This window comes from Cavia porcellus, unplaced genomic scaffold, assembly GCF_034190915.1.
Source record: "Cavia porcellus strain 051 isolate PalLab524CR breed Dunkin Hartley unplaced genomic scaffold, mCavPor4.1 scaffold_2, whole genome shotgun sequence".
Lineage (NCBI taxonomy): Eukaryota > Metazoa > Chordata > Mammalia > Rodentia > Caviidae > Cavia > Cavia porcellus.
The window spans coordinates 21,192,052-21,204,235 of record NW_026947485.1 but is presented as its reverse complement, the minus strand read 5'-3'; the positions used below and the strand labels follow the sequence as shown (position 1 = coordinate 21,204,235).

The 12,184-nt window shown below is 42.9% G+C and overlaps 1 pseudogene; it reads right to left on the bottom strand.

The window, feature by feature from the left end:
* Positions 1-223: 223 nt before the first annotated feature.
* On the bottom strand, positions 224-3,283 carry LOC100712827 (pre-mRNA-splicing factor SLU7-like; annotated as a pseudogene).
* Positions 3,284-12,184: the final 8,901 nt, after the last annotated feature.

Genomic DNA, 12,184 nt, shown 5'->3' with positions numbered 1-12,184 from the left:
TAATATTTGGTGCCAATTCCATTAATTTAAAAGTGCCAGTGATTGAAAAAGTTTGATACTTTATCATTAGTAATAAATGACAATGCACTTCACAACTGAGTGCTCACAGGTTAGAAGCTCAGTAGTGCCCCTCACTTTCTCGGTGACACTGAAACAGCAGCCTGCCCACGTGGCTGCTCTGTCCTTTACAATAGAAGAAGTGACAGAGCCACTCCCAGGCAGAGGCTCCAGGGTGACTTTTCTCTCTTGGCGCTGGGCAGCTCGCTTCCCCTAGTAAAGGCTCTTCTCTTCTGGCCTCCTAAGCTCTGAGGCTCCATGGGGGACAAGCAGGGGGATTCTCTCAGGAACTGACAAAGAGCAGCAGTGAGGGCCCTGGAAAAGACTGTGGGTCCCTTGGGAGCCCCATCCTTCCGTGCATGTGACACCCCCAGAATTAACCTGGCTAGCTGCATAGCTCCTTGGCAGAGTTGTGGGCCGGCCAGGCCTCAGCCAGGCGTTGGGTCAGTGCTTCCTCGTGGGGTGGTGGCTTTGCCCAAAGACCCCTGAGGGTCAGGGAAGGAAGGAGAAAGGATGCCACGTGCTGAGCTCTTAGCTTGTTGGCTCTTTTTCCACCATGCCAGACCTTGTTGTGTGGACCAGTTGGCTTGAAGACGATATACTAAGTGAGGAGAGGGAAATCACATGTAGAATTTCTCCACGCTGCCAGTCAGAAAGGCAGGAAAACGTACTGTTGAGGGCTTGTCTTTTTTTTTTTTCAAGTTACAATAAATTTTTTGTTTCACACTATGTAAAACAAATGATTGCAAAACAACTACAATCAGAATTAAATTACTACTGCACTTTCTAGCTGTTTAAAAAAGAAGTTCTAGTTTTGAAAAAGTATCAAATCTACTTTCAAAGTGTGTAATATCACCAGGGAAAGGGTTAGAAAAACTGAAGGCAATGGAGGAGATTTAAGTGTCGAGTAGGAGTCATTTTTGATAGGTAGACAACCAAGACCTTCTCCATCACTAATGTAAAATTAGATTATTTTCAATCTTAATCCATATTTAATGTACTTCCTCTTTGGTTGTTTTCTGTTTTGTTTCTTCAGTGTGGAAAAGAATAAGTTTACTTTGAGTCTTCTGAAGCTTTATTAAAGTTAGGCAGCAAGCAGAGTAGACGAAGATTGTTTCACCCGCGGCTATCAAGAAGTCAAAAGGCGACATCAGTCGTGTCTGTCCGGGGTGACCACCGTCCAAGGAAAGAGGCCACGGGGTCTTCTGGCCTCAGCCGATTGATCTCTAGGCCTCCATTGCCTCTTCAGGGGGCTCCTGAGTTTCACATATGCAATTATAAGGTTGCTTCCTCTCGTCCATCTGCGTGATCTCTCTGACTTGAAGAAGGCAGGTTTCCTCTGCATGCGATGCCTTTTTCAATTTTTCGTGTTTTTTCCTTCATCATCACTCTCCAAGCCGCTGTTTCAGTGTTTCTTCCTTTTCTTTTTCTTCTTCTTTTTCTCCTCTTTTAGTTTTCCTTGGGGCATTTCCATGAGGGTTTGAGGTTTTTTCATAGAGTCTTGTCCAGTTATATCATCTGTGTCTTGGTTAATTTTCTCTGATTGTTGAGACAAAATACCCGATGCCTAAAGTGAAGCAAGGAAAGGTTTATTTAACTCACAGTTTCTTTTGGAGGTTTCAGTCCATACTCAGCTGGCTCCAAGGCAGGGTGATGTGACTGAGGGGCAGCTGTTTATGGTGGCTGCAAGTGACAGGTGCAAAAGGGCAAAAGAGGGAAAGCACACCTCCTTCCTCCCCTGTATTGTGTGCTGGTTACCCACCCCTGGACAGGTGCAGCACTCAAACCACCCATCCCAGCGCTAGACAACGAACCAATCACAAACGCTAGATTCAGCTGCCTCCCTGATTGCATGAGGCTGGGGAGGGGGCAGGCGTCTGAACACAAACCATACCAATCTGTAATACAGTGCTCTGAATGAGCAATCTGTTTCCCAGCTTTCCCTGTACAACTTGAAAAATGAGTGGCAGCATTTGTAACCCCATCTACCTTCTTTCCAGTAGGATCTCAGATATGTTATTGTTGATCTTTATGTCTTCCTCATACTTGGAGCAAGCAGTAGCCCACTCCTGTCCCTGAGTACTCCACATAGTCCAAGTGCTCCATGCTTTTCCTGGATGCTCTCTTTCTGTTGTTCCTTGAAGTCTTCTTTTTTTTTTTCTGACTTTGAAGGACTTATATAGCAGCTCTAGATTTATAGAGTCTGCCTGAAGATGCCTTCAGATCCTCTGTCTTAGGCTTCTCAAGCAAACAACTGTGTCTGAGCCATTGAAATAGTATTTCCTGTGTACCTAACGAAGTTATCTCCAGTGTAACTCACATCATCTAGACTCTTCCCTGAATTGGCATGTGGAGCCCTCATTGTTCTAGTTTTTGGATCATAATAGGCAGAATTTGGATACAAATTTCTCAAATATTTTGCAATATCTTCTCAAATTCTGAGATTCCGAACAGTGATTCGTCTCTTGGAGTCAAAATTCTGTCCAGACACGTCAGTGTTATCTGCATACTTATCTTCATCTTTGCTATTAGGATCTTTTTCCATCTGAGAATTTGGTTCCTCTTCCCGCCACTGGTATTTTTGGAGAATTAGCTTGTTCTACTAATTTTCCTGAAGCTAATTCTTCTTGGAGTTTCTGGGCTTTCAGTGTTTGTTTTGTCAGGTCAATTTTGGCATACTCTTCCACAATTTTCATGGGTTCTTCTGGATTACAGCCATTTCACCAATCTCTCTTCCCATCGTATTAAACAGCAACTGAGGCTGGACTTGTTCATCTGGAACTAGGTTAGTACCTCTAAATTTGGCTCCAACTTGCCTACGTCTCTCCAAGCAGTCTTTCTTTTTGTGTGACATGATCCTACACTTTTCACACGTCCTTTTGCAGTACTTAGTCATTGTGGAATTCTGTTTTACAACTCTCTTGTATCATTCACCAGATGCACTAAATTACTTCTGTTTTTCTGCCTGTGGTCTCTGATGCTTTAAGGTGGTCTTTTTTATGGATTAGTGTACTATGGCATTGACGAAATATACAGAGGAATGAAGATTCATGTCTTTTCCTTCTTCATCAACTTCTGCAGGAGCATTGCCAAATTTTCATTGTTCTTGTAGCTCCTTCTTCTTTCTCCAGTCCTCTCCAGTCATCTTCTTTGGTTCCTCCAAATTTGTTTCTTTGGATCCTGACAAGGGTGCAGTATTAGCTGTATCCAAAGTTGCTGCCAACATCATGACGGGGCTTCCTCCAGGTCAGCTGCCTTCACTCCAAAACCATCTGATTTAAAAGCAATCAAGCCGCAAATGTTTGCTTCCCAGAATTCTGCCTTCTCCAGGCAACCACTGCCATAGCTTAGGGACAGGCAACACATGCCTACTAAGAAGTAGTTGGCTCTGGGCATGGCAGTGCCTGCCTGTGATCCCAGCACTCAGAAGCTGAGGCAAGAGGATCCCTGGGAGTTCAAGACCAGCCTCGAACAAGGTGAATTCAAGGTCAGCCTGAATCATATAGTGAAACCCTGCCTCAAAAAAGACTATATCATCCCCACCTGGAAATCAGTGCCACATGTAGGTCGCTGCCAGAGTGGGGACAGCCAGACCCAAGCCCCAATCCGTGAGTCAGTGCCATTGACCTTTGCGGGGGTGGGGGGCAGAACCAGGACTCACTGGAAAGTGATCCCGCCTGGAAACCCTATCATTTTCTTTGTTTTGTTTGGTTGGGTTTTGTTTTTGTTAAATCTGATGGCATGAGCAGCTGTTTAAAAGATAGCAAGACATATTATGGTAGCCGTTTTGGATTTACTATTAGCTTGTTTTGAAGTCCTTTATTGCATTCATTGTTTTGTTTTTATTCTGTTTTGTTTTGTTCATTTTTTACTATGGCCCAAGGTATCTGCAGCTATTTTGAAAACAACAAAAGGCATTATGGTAACTATTGTTGATTTTGTAAGCTTTTGAGGTTCTGTATCACTTATACTGGTTTATTTTGATTGGTTTTATTGTGTTCTATTTTCCTTGGTTTTATTCTCTTCAAAAAAAAAAAAAAAGACTAAATGTATCTATCTATGGATCTATTTGTCAATCTATGTCAATCTATGGATCTATCTGTATTGGCCTGCAGGCTCTCTGGCGCCTCCAGCGTCGGGAAGGTGGAGTTGTGCCTGTTTCTATATTTATCCTGTGTGGGGAAAATACTTAGGAAAAATTTCCCCCGGCTTTAGAATCGCAGAATGTTAGGACAAGAAACTCTCAGAAGCTTAGTGCTTAAAACAAACAACAGCTTACGTCTTTGTAGGAGACTCAGAAATGAATGAAGAAGTTTGTGATATACTTAGTAACAAACCAGCTAAGTTAATAGCGTTATTAATTGGTAGCCAGATGCTGAGAGGACGCGTGTGAACACAGTGTCTTTTCTCAAGTTTGTGTTGAACAGAATGAAAAAGGCACTAAAATAATTACTGAAATAATTTACAATTGTAAAAGTTGCTATAAAGGGCATACCAGGATATGTAAGAAGGAATTATTATTTTTCTTTTTTGTTTCTTTTTGTTGTTGTTGTTGTTTTGTTTTGATAACTGGAATTGAACTCAAGACCTTGTGCTTGCCAGGCAGGTGCTGTGTGTGAGCTGTGGAAAAATAAAGCATGTTTCAGTTACTGTGAACTTGGGTTTTATCAATAGAAAAATAAGGCCATTTCCATTTTGAAAAGCAATAGCATTCCAACATCCTTGTTCTTTGGAAATATACATATGAGGAATTTTTATTTTATTTTTTGTGGCGCTGGGGATGAAGCCCAGGACCTTGCTTAGGGTAGGTAAGTGCTTTACCGCTGAGCCATGCCTGCAGCCTGGAAGTATGCAGGTGGAATTAAATACTGGGAAAGAAGCCATACTCTTGGCAGAATTTCCTGTGATTATTTGTGTTATTTGTTCTGTACGTTATTCCCCTCCATAGCATGTTTCATTTCAAATAGAATAGTTAAAATAGTTAACACCCCTGTCTCAACAAGAGTCCAAAAGTTTAACAGGATGCCCACTTCTGCCTTTAAAAAAGAATTTACAGTGCCTGGAATCTAAGAATTTAGAAATAAATTTTGATTTTACAAGGCAATAGAGGAAGGACAACTAAAGCAATTAGCCTGAGAATAGAGTCTATGAATCAATCACTCAGAATTATTTTTCACATAAAAACATTTCTAAGATTTGCTTATGAGTATCCAGGCATAAGCCAGAGAACATATTTCCCAGAGGAGTTGTATAGTCTGTTGGACAATAGCAAGGAATATTTTGTAATGTTTAGAATTTCCATGGGGGATTTTCAAGATGGTCTAAGAAAGTATGGATCAGTTCTGGATGGGTTGCTGTTTGCACAGCTAGATTAGGAGAATCTGAATTTCCTGGGAACTGTGTGATACTGATATAGGGGAAAGAAACTCCCAATCCTACTAGATGTCTGGTATGAGTTCGTGTTCCATAAAACTGAAGAATGAATTTTAGGAACAGTGGAGCTTAAGAGCAGAATACATTTATTGATAGAAAGAAAGCTTCTGTCCAAGAGAGAGACAGGAGTCTCAAGTGGGTTGTCCGATTTGTCTTTTTTAAGAGCAGAAATTTAAACTGAGTCCCAATTACTGAAGAACCAACTATCCCACCTCTTTTGAGTGAGAAAGAAGATTTTCCTATTGCGAGAACCACAGTTTCCTTAACATCTAGGGATGCACTTTATTAAAACTCTGAGTTCCTATCGTTTTCAGGAACTGTACAACCTCGCTATGACTCTTTCCATTTATGGTGGTAGAAGGGGGAAGAGAGACACGGCCAGGCTAGAGATGTCACCCAAGGTATCGAGGAAGGGCTGAGCAGCATCCCGGGGTCTGCCTGGCCTTCAGCTAGTCTCTCAGATTCCCGGGGCCACCTCTGCATACTCATGGAATAAGATCTGCTCATGTACCAGGCTGTTCTAGAAAGGGAGGTCATGATTACTGAATTGTGAAGTTCTTTTGGTGCTATCAATTCTTTATAAAATAAGTTGTGTGTGTGAGTGCTTGTGCGCATGAGTGTTGACAGATGTGAGAGGGAAGGGTACTAGCAAGTGGTGAAATTCTTGGAAATGCAAGTTTGAATGCTCTAGAGTCATGGCTTGCCCACTGGGCTCTCTGATGAACTTCCTTGCTATTGTCTAACACATTGTACAGCTCCTCTGGGAGATGTGTTCCCTGGCTTATGCTTCATTGTGATGTGTTTTCATGGGAAATCTTTTCACTCAACTATTTTGGAACATTCAACTACTTCCTTGGAAAAAACTCATAACTTCTTCAAGGGAATGGCAGGTACACACGCTTTCAATTAAAACTGGACATTAAAGACAGAAATTGTGGTGTGACAGCTGAGCAGCAGCTTCCTCCTCCGCTGAGCACTGCTCTCTCTTTTCTTTCCTCATCCCTGCTTGGAATTTGTTCCCCTCTGCCACACTGTCATATGGGAGTGGGGAGAAATTAAAATGCTGCTTTAGAGGCAATTGTTCATTTTGCACTCGTTTTTGTTTTGGAATCTACATGGTCCTAGGTATTGTGCTAGCTGCCAGTTCACAAAAGTATCCAGTTGTGATCTTCAGAGAGCCCAGTCCGTGGTCTACCTCTATAGAGACCAGCTTCAGTTGTTCAAGGTCTTTCATAACTGTGTCTTGCCCAAAACTGCAGGCTGATTGGTTGGTGAAGGAAGTCATGTGTTGGACAGTAAGCAGAGTCAGCTTTAGAGTCTTGTCTCTGTGAGTTAGGATTAGGAAAGGTACTTCCTACTGTGCCTTGGTTTTCTCATCTGCAAAAATGGAAATAATTGTATTTGCTACTTAAGTTCAATGAGCTAATAATATAAGTCACTTAGTTACTTTTCTCTCATTACTGAGACAAAATACTGAAAGCCCAAGGTTACAGGGGAAAATGTTTATTTAGCTCACAGTTTGTTGAGGTTTCAGTCTGTAATTGACTGGATCCAAGATGGGATGACACATGGCAGAAGGCAACAGTTCATGGCAGTGGAAGCCAGCAAAAGCAACCAGGGGATTTAACAGGCTCTTATATCTTATCCAGACTGCTGAGGTTAGGGTGGTGTCAAACCAGTCAGGGGACTGATAATAATCACACACCCTTAATCCCAGCATCACACACTCTAAATTCATCCACTTCTGAAAAAGCCCCATCTAAAATTGCTTAAGGCTTTGGGGGGACACCTAGACATAAACCATAACACTGCATTGTGCTGCAGATACTATGTTAAATATTTCATACATTATAAACTGCGTAATTCTCAGGAATGCACTCCATGCTATTAGAGGAAGAAAGGGAGGCAAAGATGTACACTGCATGGTCAAGGCTGCACATGGGTATGTGGTCGGGTAGGCTGGCTGTGGAGCTGGAGGTCTTACCTCTTGGAGGTGTTACTTCATGTGTTGCTTAGCACAGCCTTGGTACCTGGTTTACTAGGTAAGTGGGGACGAGATGTGCCTTGTAGGACTCAGTGCAAAAGGCAATAAAATATGCTCTGAACGGTAATAAAATAGAAAACTTTTGCCTTGCTATCACCAAGTCTCTCTTGCTGCTGACAGTAGTACTTTTAATTTTATGTTTAATGTTGTGAGAACTTCAGAGGTGCCAAGGCACATAGGGAGTTATAGCTTGCTGAGATTCTTTCCCAATCAATCCCAATTTCTCACAGTCCACAGCCCCAGAACCCAGAGATGGTGATTCCCCAGGCAACTGCTGCCTTGAGGGGCATCTGTAGCTGGACCAAGGTGGGCAAATGGCTGTCCCTTGCAGAGTCCCACAGACCAAAAGTAACTGTGGATTCTCAGTTTCATTGATGTTGAAGATTTCTCTCACTGTTCTTGCATGGATAAAGCAGAACACCAGGTCTGGACCAAGGTAATATAGCAAATCAATACAAGATTTTATTTTTTAAATCTCTGTTTTTGGTGATGAGTAATAGCATCACAGTGCTACAGCAGGGGCTGAGTAACTGCAGTATTTTCTCTGTGGATCTCTCAAGGATGTTTTTTGAGGCTTCCCTATAGATTTAAATCTTATATGCCCAGAAGGCCAATGTGGGCACATTTTAGGAGAATGGCATCGGTTTCTACCATGGGTGGTCACAGTTCCATTTGATGTAGATGTATAATAATTTCCACGTGTAACCACAGACCTACCCAATTCCTATGTCGTAGGAGATGTGATTATGACTTTAAACACACTAGAGCAAACAGTGGGTGATGAGGTTAAATGAAACTGTGATCAGGATTTCTTGCTACTAAGGTTTTAATTGAATAATTAATTCAATTTTAGAAGCCACTTGAAGGTACTCTGTAGGGATTGTATTGGAGAGAGCAAGGACATATATTTTGTACCATTTTGCCAGTGTTTTCTTTGATGGAATCTGCTCTGTCTACTGCTTCTTGTGAAGTCAGGGCGACACTACACTCTCACCTGTGTTCACGGTGAGTGGCAGAGGCCACTCACTCATCTTGGTGTTTTTCAAAGCCTATGTCATCAGTGGAGTCAGCAGAACAAAGATTGAGGCTGAGTGCAGGGCAGATACCTAAGTTAGGTAGAGGCTGAGAGGCGATTAAAAAGAGTCCAGGCCCAAGATGGCGCTAGGATGGAGACAAGGCGAGGCAAGTCTGTGGTCCAGATGAGATGAGAAACGAGGCCTCAAGACAGCGACAGGATGGTTAGGCCTGTGAGCCTCCCCAGAGACAAAGCTGTATTTATATAATACAATAAACATGCAGAATCAATGCAGTGACATGCAGATAGATGACCGGAACACTTACACTTGCTCCTACGCCTTCCAGACATGCTTTTGTTCTTCTCTGCCCGGTATACCCTTGCTTTTCTATTGGGTCTCCATGCTACGTGTACCGTGTTTTTCTAATGGAGCCCTATGGATTATGATAGCTGACCCAAGGTAACTTGTTGTGCCCCTCCCTCATCAATATATACCAGGTTCTGTTCCTAGAAAGCAGGTAGTGGCCATCAGGGACAGAGACAAGGCCCAGGCAAGTGGAGGGACTGGCTGCTTCTTATGCAGTCATGTGGGTTCTGTTGTTCTTCAGGATGATGCAGAAGATGCTTACAGCCCCCGTGTGCCCTTCTTCACCTGTCTACCCTTCCCTCACCCATGAATGCATCACTGGATTCAGAGAGCTCAGCTCTGGGGAGCCCCGCAGGGAGATCTGCCCCAGTCCCCTGAGCACATCCCTCTGATGTGTGGCTGAGTCAGTGGTGCTTGATTGTCCTGACTGGCTCAGTGCTCAGTGTCCTGGATCTAATCAGAGGCCCCTACAGGCTGTTTGCCCAAGAACTGGATGGATACCACTGACTCATGAGGGACCCACTAGACGACCTTCATGAGGTACGCTCTTGGGGGTCAACCTCAGATTTCTCTCATCACATTAAAAGTACAGTACTTTAAGGTGTGTGTGTGTGTGTGTGTGTGTGTGTGTGTGTGTGAGTGTGTTCAGTTATTGTGACTTGGCCCAGAAAGTGTTTGGATTCAACTTTAAAAGTTAGATATAAAACATTCAAATTCTTTTGATCTCTCTTGTTGCCACACAGCTGTTAAGTTGCAAGAAAATCCAAAGTAGCTTTGGAAAAGAACAGTGTGTGTGTGTGTGTGTGTGTGTGTGTGTGTGTGTGTGTGTGTGTGCAGGCACGCGCTTGTGTACTTGGTAGTAATAGGTGGAGGTGCAGCTGCAAGGCCAGGCTTCCAGAAGCAAGGCACAAAGGTGCCAAGGTGTCTCTCCAGTGGGGACCGTTGAGCTTTACAGGCCCTTAACTCACAGCGGGTGACGGCTGCCCTTGGCAAGCCTGGCGGTGACTGTACCACCCAACTCCCACACAAAGGCTGCCTTGGGAATGAGCCCGCTAACCACAGCTGAAGGAAGGCCTTTCAACTAAGAAGGAAATAAGCAGAAAAAAGAGGCCTTTATTTGTGGGCACCTGACAAGCTAAATCCTGTTTCTCTTACTAAGGAGTTAGTCTCGGAATCAGGGTATGACATAAACCCATAAAACTGAACAAAGAAAGACAAGTGCTGCTTCACAATTAAGTTCTGGTAAATACAAAGGATGCCTGGGGCCAGTTTCACACCTCCACACAACAGGGGGGTGGGAGGTAATGGTAGGAAGCCTCTTTATCCTCATTGCTTATCACATATTCTCATAGAGGCGAGTGTGTGAACTTTAAACACCGGAAATAAGGAAGTGTTTTGCATGCTTTTTATTTCATCAGGGTTTCTGAACCTCTTGCTTTTTTTTATATTCTGAAATTCTAGTTCCGGTTCCTTGCTTAATCTTTGAACAGACATACACTCTTTAGGCTTTCAGACCAGAGTAGTTCATTTAGTTACTTAAATTGGGGAAAAAAAGGACAAATATCCCTTCTTTCTTGAAATCTACATTTTTGAAGAAAGAATACCATTAACAACAGACACAATAAATAAGTGAAACCTGAGAAGTTATAAGGTGAAGTGTGTTATGGATGAAGAGGAATTGAGTGGGGAAAGAGAAGCCTCATGACAAATGACATTTTGATGGCCCAGTTAGGGCTCATGGAAAAGAGGATGTTTGCTCAATGCTGGGAGGAGGCAGGGAGTGACATGCGTGGAACCGTGAAGAGCGTTTTGTGTTGGCAAAGACAAGGCAGAGGCCTGTGAGAGAGCATGTCCCACGTGTGTGATGACAGTGATGAAGCCTGTGGTTGTGAGCCAGTCATGGATTCAAGGACACACCGAAGGAGAGGTGTGGGACCTTGCACGTCCTTTAAGAACTTTGGCTTTTATCCTGAAAGAAGAGGGAGCTCTCCTATGGCTCTGAGCTTAGGGATAGTAACTTGGTCGGACTCCTTTCGACACTCAAACCTGTCTGTACTCTGGACTGGCCGTAGCATTCAGGACACCTACTTGAAGGCGACTGCAGTGATCTAAGGGCTTCAGTTACCTATTGCAAAGCACATATTGGAACAGGAACTCTCCATCTTTCACTCTGTAGGTGATTTGAGGCACTTCCTCTAACTCTTGTGGGTTTCATTTTTCCATTTTTAATTACATACAGTGGTTATACTCACCTGCTAATCTATGTGAAGTTAAAACTGACATAGTTTATGTGATTGGCCAGAGTTTCCTTAGCTAGTGTGATATTGATAGAGACATAAACATCTAAACCCTGGCTGCCTGACTCCAGACAACACCAGGGGAATAAATGACCATGCCACTCTTAAAAATGTGCCACTCAGATGTAAAGATAGCGGGATCACCAATCTGCATACAAGAACATAAATAAGTCAGTTTCACCAATCTGCACATAAGAATAGAAATAACTCAGTTTCAAGGAATATTCATTCCAGAACACGATGCTCTTGTCGGTTTTCCTGTGTGGAACAGGGCAGGGAACAAGATAGAGTCTTCTGTCTTTCCATGTTTCCACAGGGGTGGAATCAGGAGCTAATTCTTGCCAGTCTTCCACTTCTACGAGATATGGGAGTGCTTAGAAGCTCTTTGGAATAAAACCACATGGATTTTGATCTAGAGCTTAATAAGTGGGTCTGGGGAAGAAAAGATGGTTTCGGAGCAGATGGAGAGTGTGACTTATATGGGGCCAGGTCTGTTTTTAACCAAGAAGGCATGTGACTGTGTTGGAAGCAATGTGGCTTCCTAGGACTCTGTAGTGGAATGAAATATGGATCTGAGTGAAATCCACCAAAGACTAGGGAGCTTAGAGTGAAGTTGTGAGCTGGGCCAGCTAGCTAGCAGCTGTGTGGATAGAAGAAGTTGAGTTTGCAAAGCCACAGTAATAGAAGAGAATAAGGCAGAAGCCTTGGTTGTACCTGGCTAATGGAGACAGTACAGCACTTCTAATACTAATACAGACATTCTCATTCCTTACAAGCACTTTGTTTATGCTAGTTCTCTTCCCTTACTTTAATTTCATACTATCTGTATTATTATAAAGAGGTTCCTTAGTGCAATGTAGTTGAACTTTGCCTTTCTGTCTAGTCTGACATCTGTCTTTTAACTGAAGTGTTTAGGTCATTTATGTTTAATTTTATTGGGATTAGGATTGGTTTCAAATATTATATTTTGC